This window comes from Coregonus clupeaformis, chromosome 3 (genome assembly GCF_020615455.1).
Source record: "Coregonus clupeaformis isolate EN_2021a chromosome 3, ASM2061545v1, whole genome shotgun sequence".
In the NCBI taxonomy this organism is placed as follows: domain Eukaryota; kingdom Metazoa; phylum Chordata; class Actinopteri; order Salmoniformes; family Salmonidae; genus Coregonus; species Coregonus clupeaformis.
The window spans coordinates 850657-869709 of NC_059194.1; the positions used below are offsets into that span (position 1 = coordinate 850657).

The window sequence follows — 19053 nt, forward strand, 5'->3', positions numbered from 1 at the left end:
AGCACAACGACAAAACAAGAAACGAAAAGTCCAAGGTACACAAACAACATACCTAACACGGAACAAGATCCCACAACCCACTAGTGCCAACAGGCTGCCTAAGTATGGTCCCCAATCAGAGACAACGAGCGACAGCTGCCTCTGATTGGGAACCACACCGGCCAACATAGATCTAGACAAACTAGAACCTATAACATAGAACAACACAACATAGAATATACACACCCTGACTCAACATATAAGTGTCCCCTGAGTCAGGGCGTGACATATACTTTGGTCTTGCCTGTCCTGACTGAATATCAAAGATTTTGTCTTTATTAATTAAAAAATGTATTATTAGGCATGTGGTTTCATTTAATTCTAACTGTCTTTTTGTAAGATTTTCTGACATGTTTCCAAAATGGAGAGGCATCATGTTCAATTCAACACACATGTTAAATAAAGAGAAGTTGTGTCCTGATTTTAAGACCTTCGCGGCTGATGTTCTTGATTCCTAATCGTAATTTCTAAGTACAAATTCAAATTTTGACCGCAATGTTTGTTTTTCTCTGTCGATAAGGAACATTTATGGATGACTGTATCCTTTTTCAAACTTAAAAATGTAGCTGGGGGCCAATCCTCAGAATCTGTATTGTGTCAGGCACTTCCGGATTCCCCAAGGCCACTTCCTGTCCCACTTCCTGTCCGCGTCAGTCAGATTGTTTTTGAGGGAAAGGAAACGCCACTGTTGTCTAGATTTCTCACACGACACAAAAGCTTCTCGTTGCTTTTAGAACTCACAGTTCATTGCTTTGTCTAGTATAAAACGTCTTCCATTTTGAGTGATCTTTGAGAATTAAAGTGTGTGATGTTATTGTATTGTGTGCACTCATGATCTCCAAAGATCAACCATATATTATCCATAATCTGAGTTGCCTTTGATTTTTGAATAACAATGTGTGTGATTCATGATGCCCCTGGAACTTCAACTAATGTGAAAATGTGTAATATACGTGTGTGTATGTGTGTCAGGAAAATCCAGGACCACATCTTGGTTACACCTCAACAGCCACATTTTTGTAGCTATTTCAAATTCTTATCTCTCATTGGGTTGAAGCCCACATCACGTGGTCTATTGTATCAAGTAGGCCTATTGAAGCCCACATCACGTGGTCTATTGAAGCACACATTACATTACTTTTCCCACCATGCACCTAACCTAACTAACACTAAACCGTAGGCTACATATTGCACATACTGTGTAGTATTTTTTGGTTATTTTGTAGGCAATAGGGAATGTTTTTAAAATAAGTGCATGGGGCCCCCACACAGTATAATTAAATGACCTGATTGCAAGGTGTCCATTCTTCAGCATTAGGCCTATTCCGAAAGTAAAATAAGAAAACAAATCTTACTTTTCTTGCAAAGGCAACGTAGTGCAGTCAAAAGATTGATGTGCAACTTTCAAATTGAGGCTTAGTTTGTTGAACAGGAAGAATGTCGGCTAAACTCCACCGCCGCCCTCCCCTTTAATTAAGATCTCGTTGATACTTTGCGGAGTAAACTAACCATTGCAACAAAGTTGCGGACAGGGATGGTGTTTCCTCTTCTTCTCCCGTCACAACTGAAAAACCGAGGGATTCAAGCGTTTAATGTTCCATTGGGATAACAACCACGCACATCGAAACACAGCAAAAGGTAATGCATGATTGTCAGAATATTTAGACTAATAGGTTCGAATGTTTCAGTGACCGTCTCGGATCTCGCACTGTGACTGGGCGATATCCTGCAGCATGAGATTGTGATGGAGCGCACTTCTTCAATACATATATATATTTTTTGCTATATGCCTAATAATGATTTAAATTATCATTATTATTGATCAATATTGTCGTTTTCACTGTAACTGGGTGAATAATGACAGCATTCCACTATATGTTACTTGTAGAGTTCTGTGTAGTCCTACCGCAGAATAATGAAATAGATTGTGTGTAATAATTTATTTGACTATTTTAAATAAAATTATATATGACCATTATACTATCACCTCTGTTTTGCTGTAGGCTATGGGTTTACAGACCCACCCCATTGTAGATTTGCTAGGGTCATCTCCCACCCTCCTCTTCGTCTTGAGTGGGTTTTGGGATCTCGGAATCTGTCTGTTGTGGAGTTTCACAGCCGAAACCTGATTGAATCAAGAACAGCCTTGACGAGCTATTCAGTAAGTTATTTGTTAGACAATGCAGCAGTATCAGCAGAGCACCTAGAGACCCTAAGAAGTTTAAAATAATCACTGGAATTTCTCATTTAAAATACTTCCCAATTTTAGCTCTGTTTTTTTTGGGATTGTGGCGAGTGAGATTATTCATTTAAATCAAATGTCATGAATGGCTGAATGTTATGTTGTTCAGTGCGTCTTGTAACATGGCCCAGATGATAGTTCCTCTATAACCCTACTGCATGAAGTGTCTCAGAGCCGCTTGGGTCAGTCTTTGGTTGTTAGATGTTTTGTGTGACGCACAACGTTACACTTACCAGAATCAATCAATCAATCAATTTTATTTTATATAGCCCTTCTTACATCAGCTAATATCTCGAAGTGCTGTACAGAAACCCAGCCTAAAACCCCAAACAGCTAGTAATGCAGGTGTAGAAGCACGGTGGCTAGGAAAAACTCCCTAGAAAGGCAAAACCTAGGAAGAAACCTAGAGAGGAACCAGGCTATGAGGGGTGGCCAGTCCTCTTCTGGCTGTGCCGGGTGGAGATTATAACAGAACCATGCCAAGATGTTCAAAAATGTTCATAAGTGACAAGCATGGTCAAATAATAATCAGGAATAAATCTCAGTTGGCTTTTCATAGCCGATCATTAGAGTTTAAAACAGCAGGTCTGGGACAGGTAGGGGTTCCATAACCGCAGGCAGAACAGTTTAAACTGGAATAGCAGCAAGGCCAGGCGGACTGGGGACAGCAAGGAGTCACCACGGCCGGTAGTCCCGACGTATGGTCCTAGGGCTCAGGTCTCTCAGTTGGCTTTTCATAGCCGATCATTTAGAGTTGAAAACAGCAGGTCTGGGACAGGTAGGGGTTTCGTAGCCGCAGGCAGAACAGTTGAAACTGGAATAGCAGCAAGGCCAGGCGGACTGGGGACAGCAAGGTGTCATCATGCCCGGTAGTCCTGACGTATGGTCCTAGGGCTCAGGTTCTCAGAGAGAAAGAGAGAATGAGAGAATTAGAGAGAGCATACTTAAATTCACACAGGACACTGGATAAGACAGGAGAAGTACTCCAGGTATAACCAACTAACCCCAGCCCCCCGACACATAAACTACTGCAGCATAAATACTGGAGGCTGAGACAGGAGCGGTCCGGAGACACTGTGGCCCCATCCGAAGAAACCCCGGACAGGGCCAAACAGGAAGGATATAACCCCACCCACTCCGCCAAAGCACAGCCCCCGCACCACTAGAGGGATATCCCCAACCACCAACTTACAATCCTGAGACAAGGCCGAGTATAGCCCACAGAGGTCTCCACCACAGCACAAACCAAGGGGGCGCCAACCCAGACAGGAAGATCACGTCAGTAACTCAACCCACTCAAGTGACGCACCCCTCCCAGGGACGGCATGAAAGAGCACCAGCAAGCCAGTGACTCAGCCCCTGCAACAGGGTTAGAGGCAGAGAACCCCAGTGGAGAGGGGAACCGGCCCGGCAGAGACAGCAAGGGCTGTTCGTTGCTCCAGCCTTTCCGTTCACCTTCACACTCCTGGGCCAGACTACACTCAATCATATGACCTACTGAAGAGATAAGTCTTCAGTAAAGACTTAAAGGTTGAGACCGAGTCTGCGTCTCTCACATGGGTAGGCAAACTGTTCCATAAAAATGGAGATCTATAGGAGAAAGCCCTGCCTCCCGCTGTTTGCTTAGAAATTCTAGGGACAATTAGGAGGCCTGCGTCTTGTGACCGTAGCGTACGTATTGGTATGTACGGCAGGACCAACTCGGAAAGATAGGTAGGAGCAAGCCCATGTAACGCTTTATAGGTTAACAGTAAAACCTTGAAATCAGCCCTTGCCTTAACAGGAAGCCAGTGTAGGGAAGCTAGCACTGGAGTAATATGATCAAATTTCTTGGTTCTAGTCAGGATTCTAGCAGCCGTATTTAGCACTAACTGAAGTTTATTTAGTGCTTTATCCGGGTAGCCGGAAAATAGAGCATTGCAGTAGTCTAACCTAGAAGTAACAAATGCATGGATTAATTTTTCTGCATCATTTTTGGACAGAAAATTTCTGATTTTTGCAATGTTACGTAGATGGAAAAAAGCTGTCCTTGAAACAGTCTTGATATGTTCGTCAAAAGAGAGATCAGGGTCAAGAGTAACACCGAGGTCCTTCACAGTTTTATTTGAGACGACTTTACAACCATCTAGATGAATTGTCAGATTTAACAGAAGATCTCTTTGTTTCTTGGGACCTAGAACAAGCATCTCTGTTTTGTCCGAGTTTAAAAGTAAAAAGTTTTCAGCCATCCACTTCCTTATGTCTGAAACACAGGCTTCTAGCGAGGGCAATTTTGGGGCTTCGTTGACCTTCAGAGGCCTCTCTATCTGTCTATAGATGGACACTACAGGCATCGTTATCTGTGACCCTGTTTTAGGTTTAAATGTGACGCAGCATAATGCAGCATAGATTTGTAATGGAGTTTTACATGTAATTTAGACTACGGATCAATAGAGAACTAGCTCCAATGACATTTTACTATTCAACAAGTTTCCAATCCCAAAGATGACTTAAATCCTCCTGAGTTAACATTACATTCACTTTTGATTCCCTGTTCTGTTTTCCTGCTCTCAAATATCAGATGTGTCACAACAAAGAAATTATTTCCAGTGGACTGTGAGAACTTAAAGAGAGCTCAGCAGGATATCAGTCATTACTGTTGTCCAAAATCCAAACGAAACACGGACAGCCTATTTACATGTGTTGTGTTTCAGTGATGTCAGGTGCATTGTGTTATCAGCCATAATGTTTAAACAGTGATTCATAATAACACCCGTGTTGCTGTGATTATTACCCTCATCTTGAGGATGGTTTCAACAACTCATTTGGGAAGGACACACACACACACACAGCTATGTCTTACTATACTCGTGAGGACTGTTTGGGGAGCAACAATTGGTTCCCCTTCAAAATCCTATTTTCCATAACATTAACCCCTAAGTCAAAAATAGCTTTTTACAAGTGAGGACTGACAAAATGTCCTCCCTTCACTGAATATTAGTTGGTTTGCTATTCTTGTGAGGACTTCTGGTACACACAGGTATAGTAAAATGTGTACACACACACACACACACCATTTTATTGGTAAGTGCATAAAACCTCAAGCTTGCCCTCTGCATACTGTAGTCCAACCACTTCTTCTGTTTGTGCTGCAGGAACAGGCAGAAACAGCTTCCTATTTCAGTTAAGACTCATTTGGTAGGCCAGGGCATTTCCATCTAGAAGGACCCATGAGCACCAACATGTTAAGTTCATAGGAGCATGTCAAATTAGTCTATATATTTGAAAAATTAAGGCATACAGTGGCTTGTGAAAGTATTCACCCCCCTTGGCATTTTTCCTATTTTGTTGCCTTACAACCTGGAATTAAAATTTATTTTTTGGGGGGGGTTGTATCATTTGACTTACACAACATGCCTACTACTTTGATGATGCAAAATGTTTTTTCTTGTGAAACAAACAAGAAATAAGACAAAAAAACAGAACTTGAGCATGCATAACTATTCACCCCCCCAAAGTCAATACTTTGTAGAGCCACCTTTTGCAGCAATTACAGCTGCAAGTCTCTTGGGGTATGTCTCTATAAGCTTGGCACATCTAGCCACTGGGATTTTTGCCCATTCTTCAAGGCAAAACTGCTCCAGCTCCTTCAAGTTGGATGGGTTCCGCTGGTGTACAGCAATCTTTAAGTCATACCACAGATTCTCAATTGGATTGAGGTCTGGGCTTTGACTAGGCCATTCCAAGACATTTAAATGTTTCCCCTTAAACCACTCGAGTGTTGCTTTAGCAGTATGCTTAGGGTCATTGTCCTGCTGGAAGGTGAACCTCCGTCCCAGTCTCAAATCTCTGGAAGACAAACAGGTTTCCCTCAAGAATTTCCCTGTATTTAGCGCCATCCATCATTCCTTCGATTCTGACCAGTTTCCCAGTCCCTGCCGATGGAAAAACATGGATGGTGTTCTCGGGGTGATGAGAGGTGTTGGGTTTGCGCCAGACATAGCGTTTTTCCTTGATGGCCAAAAAGCTAAATTTTTGTCTCACCTGACCAGAGTACCTTCTTCCATATGTTTGGGGAGTCTCCCACATGCCTTTTGGCGAACACCAAATGTGTTTGCTGATTTCTTTCTTTAAGCAATGTCTTTTTTCTAGCCACTCTTCCGTAAAGCCCAGCTCTGTGGAGTGTACGGCTTAAAGTGGTCCTATGGACAGATACTCCAATCTCCGCTGTGGAGCTTTGCAGCTCCTTCAGGGTTATCTTTGGTCTCTTTGTTGCCTCTCTGATTAATGCCCTCCTTGCCTGGTCTGTGAGTTTTGGTGGGCAGCCCTCTCTTGGCAGGTTTGTTGTGGTGCCATGTTCTTTCCATTTTTTAATAATGGATTTAATGGTGCTCCGTGGGATGTTCAAAGTTTCAGATATTTTTTTATAACCCAACCCTGATCTGTACTTCTCCACAACTTTGTCCCTGACCTGTTTGGAGAGCTCCTTGGTCTTCATGGTGACGCTTGCTTGGTGGTGCCGCTTGCTTAGTGGTGTTGCAGACTCTGGGGGGCCTTTCAGAACAGGTGTATATATACTGAGATCATGTGACACTTAGATTGCACACAGGTGGACTTTATTTAACAAATTATGTGACTTCTGAAGGTAATTGGTTGCACCAGATCTTATTTCGGGGCTTCATAGCAAAGGGGGTGAATACATATGCACACACCACTTTTCCAGTATTTGGTAATTTTTTTCATTTAAAACTTCACCAATTTTGACTATTCTGTGTATGTCCATTACATGAAATCCAAATAAAAATCAATTTAAATTACAGGTTGCAATGCAACAAAATAGGAAAAACGCCAAGGGGGATGAATACTTTTGCAAGGCACTGTAGATACCCCCACTCTATCCCCTCCATGATCCTACTTTTACACTCTGTCTGAACATGTTCAGCTCATTACTGTTTTCTTTGTCTTTCTGTCCTCTGGTTGTCAACCCCTCCCTCTCCCCCTCTCTCTGCCGCTCTCTCTCTCCATCCTCTCTCTCCCTCCACTCTCTCTCCGACCACACTCTCACTCCTCTCTCTCTCACCTCTCTCTCTCTCTCTCGCTCTCTCATCTCTCTCTCTCTCTCTCTCTCTCTCTGTCTCTCCCTCCCCAGTTAATGTCACCACTTCTGGCTCTTACTGACACCTACCATGAAACCTACCACCTACCCTCTTTCCATTTACTGTAACAAGCATCCTCACCCACTGAGCACCGACACCGGACGTCGAAAAGTAGTTTAAATTTGTTCAGTCCGCCATGGCCGGACCAAATCGGAACTAATTATAGATGTCTATGTTTCACAAGTTTGGACGGTAGAGGAGAGTTTCAGTACGGTAGTTTCAGTACAGTAGTTTCAGTAGAGTAGAGTTTCAGTAGAGTTTCAGTACGGTACAGTAGTTTCAGTAGAGTTTCAGTACACTAGAGTAGAGTATAATGTAGTGTACTGCACTGAACATATCTACTCTGCTGTACTCTACTGTGCTGCACCTAGATGACCAAACTTGTGAAACATAGACGTCTATGATAGGTTCAGATTTGGTATGGTCACGAACAACCAAATGTGGTCTTGTTTGGGGGCAGATCTCATTAGAATAATAGTCAATGTGTATAATAATAGCCAGATATGCGAAAGAAGGATATTGAATATTTATATCTTTGTGTACCTATTCAGGACACATCACCATGAAGATAATGATATTCGTTATTCATAATTATGCATTTCTGTATAGTACAGATCAGGGACTCGTGATGTCATTCTGTTACCGGATGTAAATCCACTTACTGTAGTTCAACAACCAAAATGTATTTATTTTCAAACTCAAAGTGTCAGGTAATAGCTGACAATCCCATTCTTTCTGCAGAAATCTTTCAATCTTAATTCGGAGCAGATGTTTAAGAGTTTTTGGAAAATTGTGGTCGCATAAAAAAAACTGATGGAGATTTTGCTGTAATTCTGACTGTTACCAAATTTGCATCTGCACAGTAAATTGTTCAAAGAAGTCCTTGTGCATAGAGTTGTAGAGTTGTTTTTTGTTTCATACATTTTTTTAAAGTGAAAAATCTGAGCCAAAGTGTAATTAAGTTACCTTGGAATTGCCCTCCAGTGCCGCCATGCAAATATACATTAGAGGGGAGCACATTCTAAAGATTACAGGGAGAGAACAGGTGGATTTGACAGCTTTGGACTGATTTTCATGCATCCTAAACATCAAATGACTGATACTAACTGTAGTCAGGACTGTATAGTATGATTTATGTGGGGTACGTCTGAAAGGGATACTTAGGCCTGTCCTAACAAAGGATAAGGTCATCTATATGTACAGATCCATGTCTCGTACTGCCGTCTCTCCTCCTTCATAGAGCGACAGGGAGGACACAGATGAACTCCTGATTTTTATGTAGCGCTGTTTCAGGGAGTTTGTCTGTATTTTATTGCTCTAAGTGGCAGATCTGTGTGAAGCTCCGTCCTGTGTCTGAATGTTGTTTCTTCCAAAGAAGAGGAACAGCGTGTGCTTGACTTAAACACTGTCTCAGTCAGATGTCTTCATCTGAGAGGGGGAGATAAGAGGGGGAGATAAGAGGGGGAGAGAAGAGAGAGCCCAAAATGTGACTGTTAGCTAGTTAGCACACAGGCCCGTACTGTCATCCAGGCAGTGTGGTGGCCATAGCTTCATTGCTGAACAATGACATATTGTCTCTCACAATAGTGCTTCACTGTTATTCATATACAGCCTACCCCCAGCCAGCTCAGCCAGCATCCTGTATGTATCCCAGAGGCCTGCTTGGCTCCTCCCTCCCTCCTACTCCGTTTGGCTTTGGACTTTACCGCTTGTCCGCTTCCGCTAATTGTTTGAATTGAATTTCCAGTGGAGAGTTGGAGTTGGGGACATTACGTATCTGGAAGATCATGTTTGAATGGGTTCTTTCCAGATTAACTTAGAGCAGTGGTTCCCAAACTAGGGGTACGATATGAAAATGGGGACGCGGGAGAATTTCCAAAATGCTGAAAGAAAAAAATATATACACTACCAGTCAAAAGTTTGGACACACCTACTCATTCAAGGGTTTTCCTTTATGTTTTACTATTTTCTACATTGTAGAATAATAGTGATGACATCAAAACTATGAAATAGCACATACGGAATATGTAGTAACCAAAAAAGTGTGTGTGTGTGGGGGGGTATACAGAAGATAGCCCTATTCGGTAAAATACCAAGTCCATACCATCAAGCGCTATGACGAAACTGGCTCTCATGAGGACCGCCACAGGAATGGAAGACCCAGAGTTACCTCTGCTGCAGAGGATAAGTTAATTAGTGTTACCAGCCTCAGAAATTGCAGCCCAAATAAATGCTTCACAGAGTTCAAGTCACAGACACATCTCAACATCCACTATACAGAGGGGACTGTGTGAATCAGGCCTTCATGGTCGAATTGCTGCAAAGAAACCACTACTAAAGGACACCAATAATAAGAAGAGACCTGCTTGGGCCAAGAAACACGAGTAATGGACATTAGACCGGTGGAAATTTGTCCTTTGGTCTGGAGTCCAAACTGGAGATTTTTGGTTCCAACCGCTGTGTCTTTGTGAGACACGGTGTGGGTGAACGGATGATCTCCGCATGTGTAGTTCCCACCGTAAAGCATGGAGGAGGAAGTGTTATGGTGTGGGGGTGCTTTGCTGGTGACACTGTCTGTGACTTATTTAGAATTCAAGGCATACTTAACCAGCATGATTACCACAGCATTCTACAGCGATACGCCATCCCATTTGGTTTGGGTAGTGGGACTATCATTTGATTTTCAACAGGACAATGACCCAACACACCTCCAGGCTGTGTAAGGGCTATTTGACCAGGAAGGAGAGTGATAGGAGTGCTGCATCAGATGACCTGGCCTCCACAATCCCCCGACCTCAACCCAATTGAGATGGTTTGGGATGAGTCAGACGGCAGAGTCAAGGAAAAGCAGCCAACAAGTGCTCAGCATATGTGGGAACTCCTTCAAGACTGTTGGAAAAGCATTCCAGGTGAAGCTGGTTGAAAGAATGCCAAGAGTGTGCAAAGCTGTCATCAAGGCAAAGGGTGGCTATTTGAAGAATCTCAAATATAAAATATACACTACTCAAAAAAATCAAGGGAACACTAAAATAACACATCCTAGATCTGAATGAATGAAATAATCTTATTAAATACTTTTTTCTTTACATAGTTGAATGTGCTGACAACAAAATCACACAAATGATCAATGGAAATCAAATTTATCAACCCATGGAGGTCTGGATTTGGAGTCACCCTCAAAATTAAAGTGGAAAACCACACTACAGGCTGATCCAACTTTGATGTAATGTCCTTAAAACAAGTCAAAATGAGGCTCAGTAGTGTGTGTGGCCTCCACGTGCCTGTATGACCTCCCTACAACGCCTGGGCATGCTCCTGATGAGGTGGCGGATGGTCTCCTGAGGGATCTCCTCCCAGACCTGGACTAAAGCATCCGCCAACTCCTGGACAGTCTGTGGTGTGGCGTTGGTGGATGGAGCGAGACATGATGTCCCAGATGTGCTCAATTGGATTCAGGTCTGGGGAACGGGCGGGCCAGTCCATAGCATCAATGCCTTCCTCTTGCAGGAACTGCTGACACACTCCAGCCACATGAGGTCTAGCATTGTCTTGCATTAGGAGGAACCCAGGGCCAACTGCACCAGCATATGGTCTCACAAGGGGTCTGAAGATCTCATCTCGGTACCTAATGGCATTCAGGCTACCTCTGGCAAGCACATGGAGGGCTGTGCGGCCCCCCAAAGAAATGCCACCCCACACCATGACTGACCCACCGCCAAACCGGTCATGCTGGAGGATGTTGCAGGCAGCAGAACGTTCTCCACGGCGTCTCCAGACTCTGTCACGTCTGTCACATGTGCTCAGTGTGAACCTGCTTTCATCTGTGAAGAGCACAGGGCGCCAGTGGCGAATTTGCCAATCTTGGTGTTCTCTGGCAAATGCCAAACGCCCTGCACGGTGTTGGGCTGTAAGCACAACCCCCACCTGTGGACGTCGGGCCCTCATACCACCCTCATGGAGTCTGTTTCTGACCGTTTGAGCAGACACATGCACATTTGTGGCCTGCTGGAGGTCATTTTGCAGGGCTCTGGCAGTGCTCCTCCTTGCACAAAGGCGGAGGTAGCAGTCCTGCTGCTGGGTTGTTGCCCTCCTACGGCCTCCTCCACATCTCCTGATGTACTGGCCTGTCCTGGTAGCGCCTCCATGCTCTGGACACTACGCTGACAGACACAGCAAACCTTCTTGCCACAGCTCGCATTGATGTGCCATCCTGGATGAGCTGCACTACCTGAGCCACTTGTGTGGGTTGTAGACTCCGTCTCATGCTACCACTAGAGTGAAAGCACCACCAGCATTCAAAAGTGACCAAAACATCAGCCAGGAAGCATAGGAACTGAGAAGTGGTCTGTGGTCACCACCTGCAAAACCAGTCCTTTATTGGGGGTGTCTTGCTAATTGCCTATAATTTCCACCTGTTGTCTATTCCATTTGCACAACAGCATGTGAAATTTGTCAATCAGTGTTGCTTCCTAAGTGGACAGTTTGATTTCACAGAAGTGTGATTGACTTGGAGTTACATTGTGTTGTTTAAGTGTTCCCTTTTATTTTTTTGAGCAGTGTATTTTGATTTGTTGAACACTTTTTTGGTTACTGCATAATTCCATATGTCTTGTTTCATAGTTTTGATGTCTTCACTATTATTCTACAATGTAGAAAATATTAAAAATAAAGAAAAACCCTTGAACGAGTAGGTGTGTCCAAACTTTTGACTGGTACTGTATATACAGTGCCTTTGGAAAGTATTCAGACCCCTTGACCTTTTCCACATTTTGTTACATTACAGCCTTATTCTAAAATGGATTTAAAAGATAATAATCCTCAGCAATCTACACACAATACCCCATAATGAGAAAGCAAAAACAGGTTTGTATTTTTTTTGTGCATATTTATTAAAAGTAAAAAACGGAAAAAAACATATTTACATAAGTATTCAGACCCTTTGCTATGAGACTCGAAATTGAGCTCAGGTGCATCCTGTTTCCATTGATCATCCATGAGATGTTTCTACAACTTGATTTATCTGTGGTAAATTCAATTGATTGGACATGATTTGGAAAGGCACACACCAGTCTACATAAGGTCCCACAGTTGACAATGCATGTCAGCGCAAAAACCAAGCCATGAGGTCAAAGGAATTGTCTGTAGAGCTCAGAGACAGGATTGTGTCGAGGCACAGATCTGGGGAAGGATACCAAAAAATGTCTGCAGCATTGAAGGTCCCCAAGAACACAGTGGCCTCCATCATTCTTAAATGAAAGAAGTTTGGAACCACCAAGACTCTTCCTAGAGCTGGCCGCTTGGCCAAACTGCGCAATCAGGGGAGAAGGGCCTTGGTCAGGGAGGTGACCAAGAACCCGATGGTCACTCTGACAGAGCTCTAGAGTTCTTCTGTGGAGATGGGAGAAACTTCCAGAAGGACAACCATCTCTGCAGCACTCCACCAATCAGGCCTTTATGGTAGAGTGGCCAGACAGAAGCCACTCCTCAGTAAAAGGCACATGACAGCCCGCTTGGAGTTTGCCAAAAGGCACCTAAAGACTCTCAGACCAAGAGAAACAAGATTCTCTGGTCTGATGAAACCAAGATTGAACTCTTTGGCCTGATTGCGAAGCGTCACGTCTGGAGGAAACCTGGCACCATCCCTACTGTGAAGCATGGTGGTGGCAGCATCATGCTGTGGGGATGTTTTTCAGCATCAGGGACTGGTAGACTAGTCAGGATCGAGGGAAAGATGAACAGAGGAAAGTATTGAGAGATCCTTGATGAAAACCTGCTCCAGAGCGCTCAGAACCTCAGACTGGGGCAAAGGTTCACCTTCCAACAGCACATTGATCATAAGCACACACTCAAGACAACTCAGCAGTGGCTTCGGGACAAGTCCCTGAATGTCCTTGAGTGGCCCAGCCAGAGCCCGGACTTGAAACCGACCGAACATCTCCGGAGAGACCTAAAAATAGCTGTGCAGCAACGCTTCCCATCCAACCTGACAGAGCTTGAGAGGATGTGCAGAGAAGAATGGGAGAAACTCCCCAAATACAAGTGTGCCAAGCTTGTAGCGTCATACCCAAGAAGACTCGAGGCTGTAATCGCTGCCAAAGGTGCTGTACTGAGTAAAAGGTCTGAATACTTATGTAAATGTATTATTTCCGTTTTTTTTTTTATTAGCAAAAATGTCTAAACCTGTTTTTGTTCTGTCATTATGGAGTATTGTTTGTAGATTGAGGGGAAATGTTTAAATCAGTTTTAGAATAAAGCTGTAAACGTAACAATGTGAAAAAAGTCAAGGGGTCTGAATACTTTCCGAAGGCACTGTGTATATATATACAGTGCATACAGAAAGTATTCAGACCCCTTGACTTTTTTCACATTTGAAGGGTTGCCGCTGTGTGGAGATATAGGGTGAGAGCATGACAATGTTCTATTTCACACCAAGACTTGATGGTTATCGAGAGGGAGTGTTGGAAAGATTTTTCGCATTAAGAAAGGAACTGTTGTGTCATTCACAATGGATGTAAAAAAAAAAACAGACTTGGTTGACTTTCTGTGTAATGAAAAGAAAATGTCTCCTTGACTATGTAACAGACATATTTGGGAAACTGAACAAACTGAGCGCAAGCATGCAGGGGAAATACAAAAATAATCTAAAGATGAGTGACCGAATCAGTGGATTCAGAGGAAATAATTATTATTGGAGAGAGAGTCTTACAAAAGAGAACCATGCCCCCTTCCCTCGGCTGTGCATGTTTCTATCAGAAAACAGCATCAAGTGTCCCACACGAGTGATTACTGCTCACCTCCAACGCTTGGAAGAGCACTTTGGGACCTACTTTCCAATCCGTTTGACTGTGATCCAGGCTCAGTTGACATGCCGGTAAGTGAAATCGAACAGCTGGTCGAGCTGTCATGTGACCGAATGCATTCACGGGTCACTACGGAGGAGTTTTGGTTCCTGACTCAGAGGGAATACCCTGCCGTCTCCCTCTGAGCCAGGGGTGTCAAACGTACGGCCCGCGGGCCGGATCAGGCCCGCAAACGGGTTTAATCCGGCCCGCGAGATGATTACAAAATTATTATTATTATTTTTTTTTTTTTTAAGTATAAAAATGCGCTGCAATTTTTCAATAAAATAAACTGCTGTTCCAATTGCGTCCACTGGATGGCACAATAGCAATTGTGTTAAGCAAGCAAACTGTTTATACCGGGGCAGAGCAAGTAGGTCAAGCACGTGCAGCCAATGAGCTACTTTGTTTTGCCCGCGATATTTATTACGGCTTCTACTTTTAACATTATGTGCTTTGGCACCCTCATTGCCCCAATATGTCTCTGTCAAAAAAGAGAAAAGTGGACGCAGAGTGTTCCAAGAAAAATGGTCATCCTATTTAATCACGGAATTGAATGGGAAAGCTGTATGTTTGGTGTGTTCAGAGCATGTTGCAGTGCTGGAAGAATATAACCTTCGTCGCCACTATGTGAGTCTTCATGCCGACAAATATGACAACTTTCAAGGACAGCGGAGAAGAGAGAAGGTGAATGAACTGTTGGCGGGTCTGAAGAAACAGCAGTCTGTGTTTACTCACAGCCGAGACATCAGTGACGCTGCAGTGAAAGCTAGCTACCTCATTGCTAATGAAATCACAGTGGCTTCAAAACCATTTAGTGAGGGTGAATTTGTAAAAACATGCATGATGAAGGCAGCGGAGATTGTGTGCCCTGAAAAGCGGCAGGCTTTTGCAAATATCAGCCTGACAAGAAACACAGTTGCAGACAGGATTTCCGATCTTTCAGTGGATTTGGACAGCCAGTTGAAGCAAAAAGTAAAGTCATTTATTGCGTTTTCGGTTGCAAATGATGAAAGCACGGACATTACAGATGTTGCACAACTGGCCACTTTTTCATCCGCGGAGTTGATGACACATTGACCGTCACTGAGGAGTTAGTGGAGTTGGTGCCGATGACAGATACAACGACAGCAGCTGATATTTTTACCGCACTCGTCGGCGCGCTGGACAGGGTCGGAGTGGACTGGTCCCGCGCTGTCAGCCTGGCTACAGATGGTGCGCCCTCAATGATCGGGAAAAAAGCAGGCGTTGTGACAAAGTTCAGAGAGAAAGTGCAATCTGCAAATGGAGGACGTGATTTTTTGACTTTTCACTGTATTTTGCACCAGGAGGCTTTGTGTTGCAAGTCATTAAAGATGGATAACGTCATGAAGGTGGTCATCCAAACTGTTAATTTCATCCGATCCAGAAGCCTGAATCACCGTCAGTTTGACAGCCTTCTCAGAGAGAAAGACCACATCTATGACCTGCCATACCACACTGAGGTAAGATGGTTAAGCCGAGGTGCTGTGCTGAGGCGTTTCTTTGATTTACGAGAAGAAATTGAACAGTTCATGGAAGAAAAGGGCAAACCAGTGTTAGAATTTCATTCTGCAGAATGGATGCCGGACCTTGCATTTATGGTGGATGTTACAGAGCACCTGAATAACTTGAACAAACAGCTGCAAGGGCGCAACAAAGTTGTCACGCAGTATTATGACAGCATACGTTCTTTCAAGTTGAAGCTGTCATTGTGGGAGACGCAACTTGCCGGTGGTGATGCAGCTCACTTCCCCTGTCTGAAAAATGTGTGCGCGACCCAACATGTGGCAGACATGAAGCGGTTCAAAGATAAAATAACGGGACTGTTACGGGAGTTTGAGCAACGCTTTCAGATTTATGTTTATATGTTTTTATGTTGATGTGCTATTGTTTTTAATTGTTTTTATTTTATTTGTATATTTAACCTATTCTTGACTCTGTGGTTCTTGCACTTGTTTGGGGAACAGGATTTCATTATTTTTATCTACATTTCTGCCTGAGAAATGACACCCTGATATAGTTCTGTGATCTGTGATATACTTCTGTGAATCACTGAGGCATTGTGTGTTTGTGTGTTCTTTGTCCTCAGAACTTTCAAATAACTTGAGGTGTTTTATGATTAATAGTGATGTTGTGCTTTTGGACACTGTCCTCAGGCTCCAGCTTTATGTTTATATGTTTTTATGTTGATGTGCTATTGTTTTTAATTGATTTTATTTTATTTGTATATTTAACCTATTCTTGACTCTGTGGTTCTTGCACTTGTTTGGGGAACAGGATTTCATTATTTTTATCTACATTTCTGCCTGAGAAATGACACCCTGATATAGTTCTGTGATCTGTGAAACAGTTCTGTTAATCACTGAGGCATTGTGTGTTCTTTTTCTTTAGAATTTTCAAATAAACTTGACGTGTTTTATGATTAATAGTGATGTTGTGCTTGTACTATTTTGGACACACTGTCCTCAGGCTCCAGCTTTATGTTGTATGTTGATCGTATTAAAACAAAAACAATCTGAAGTTGTTGTTTTTAAGTTATATATACCATGATTTTTCCGGTCCGGCCCACTTGGGAATAGATTTTCCTCCATGTGGCCCCTGAGCTAAAATGAGTTTGACACCCCTGCTCTGAGCATTAATTCTGCGTTCAAGACCACTGGGAAAAAAACGGTCATCCAACTCGGAATTCCAACTCAGGAACGCTGGCCTCTTTCTAGAGCTCTGACTTTCTAGACCTAAAGATCACTGACATCATGATTGATCTCGTACTTTTTAGAGTTCCCAGTTGTCTTGAAAGCACCATAAAACTCATGATACCCTTCGCCAGCTCATATCTGTGTGAAGCTGGGTTCAGTGCTCTCGTCTGCATTAAAACCAAATATCGATCCAGGTTGGATGTGACAGCAGAGATGAGATGCGCACTGTCGACCACGCACCCTGACTTTGAGAAGCTCCGAAGCGACATGCATCAAGCACACCCACCTCATTAGTGGTGGTGAGATAAAATACATTATCTCAGACTAATTTGCAATTGACTGTCATAGCCCCACATTAAAAGTATGTGATGTTGAGTTGAAGACAATCCAGAAATACTGTTCGAATGTTTTCAATTGACTGCCATAGCCCCAAATATAAAAGTACATAATTGTTTTCACATGTTTGGGGTCGTGAGAATTTTCAGATGTCAAAATGGGGATGTGGGCCAAAAGAGTTTGTGAACCCCTGACTTGGAGGCATATTGCATCTTTCTTTCACAATGTTGTTGAGTCCCTTTCCATGTAACTTCCTATTTGACTAGGGTGATAGCCTAACGGCAGACTGTTAAGGGTGGCAGTAGTGATGTTGTTCTTTACATTCAGACTGCTAGAACATACCAGTGAATGTTACATCCTTCTCAGTCACTGTTATTTTGCCTCCTCACCCCAACTGCACTGAGACATGCTTGATTTTGCAAAGCATTTACTTAGTGGTAACATAATGAATTGAAGTCCATAAAAAAAAAAAAGAGTTATGCCAATCTCTCTGTAATGTAAGTGTTGCCAGGGACTGGATTTGTGGTCAGAACTCATGGTGCCTAGTTGTTAACATGGCTTAGTTGCAATTAAGAACAAATGAACCCAGTAAGTCTCAGTCAAGATGTTAATTTGTTCAGATGCTTTTATGTAAAGCAATAACATTTGTAAGAGCTAATGTCAGACAGAGAGACACCACCAAGCTCTGAGAAACGATTGACTCTGTACTGTAAACAGAGTCCTGAACAGGACGACTTGCAATAGAATATTAGTTGTCTAAAAGTAACCACATGACACTAGTGTAAACAGGGAAGAGGTTATGGTCATGACCACTTCATGCAGAAAGGTTTCACTAAGACTGTTTTTGCGAGAAATAAAAAAACGTGGGGGATTGGAAGGAAAAAAAACTGTTTTTGTAGCTGCATGTTGTCTTGTGTGAGACGTGTTGTGAGGTCTGTAACAATGAGAGGGAAGGACATTTTCCATTTTTGTGAATGATGCAAACTGTCTGTCACTGTGTGTAAAATGACAAGCTGATTCATTGCATAATGCACTGAGAGTTTGCAATATATTTTAAAGTCCCACTCTGTGAGATGGTTCACCAAAAAACAAAACAATGATTATGTTAGTTTTGAATGACATAATTTTTTTTATGAAGATCATGTGAAATCAGGGGAGGCCATTTTGTCCCTCCCTCCCCCCTTCCTCTTTCAGTAGCATGATAAACTGATGTTATGGGAACTGAAAACAATTCAGCTGTCACAGTTTACTGTCATCCTACCACCTCTCCTAGCCCACAAAACTCCACCGTCTTCAGTTTACTGTCATCATACCACCTCTCCTAGAGAGGAGTGAGAGGAGGGTGGGAGAGGAGTGGTGGGGGGGGAGAGAGGGAGGGAGGGAGGAGGAGGAGGTGGGTGGGAGAGGAGGGAGGGAGAGGAGGAGGAGGTGGGTGGGAGACGAGGTTATAGGAGGGAGAGGCTGGTGTGGGGTCTCTGTTTTCCTCCAGTGTATGAGGGACATCTGTATCCTGTGTTTTCTGTAGCTCTGACAGAGCCCAGATCTCTAGCCCAGGTGGACAGGGGAGAAGAGGAGAGAGATAAAGACTATGGACAGGGGAGAAGAAGAGCGAGATAAAGACTATGGACAGGGGAGAAGAAGAGCGAGATAAAGACTATGGACAGGGGAGAAGAAGAGAGAGAGATAAAGACTGTGGACAGGGGAGAAGAAGAAAGAGATAAAGACTGTGGACAGGGGAGAAGAAG

General features: G+C 43.3%; 1 protein-coding gene across 2 annotated transcripts in view; it reads left to right on the top strand.

The window, feature by feature from the left end:
• The first annotated feature begins 1553 nt into the window (after positions 1-1553).
• LOC121538634 (arf-GAP with Rho-GAP domain, ANK repeat and PH domain-containing protein 3) overlaps positions 1554-19053 on the top strand; it is a 51445-nt gene continuing 33945 nt past the window's right edge. For both annotated transcript variants that reach the window (XM_041846821.2, XM_041846831.2), the window contains exon 1: positions 1554-1677. The gene's annotated coding sequence lies outside the window, so the exon portion shown is untranslated. The remainder of the gene's footprint in view (positions 1678-19053) is intronic.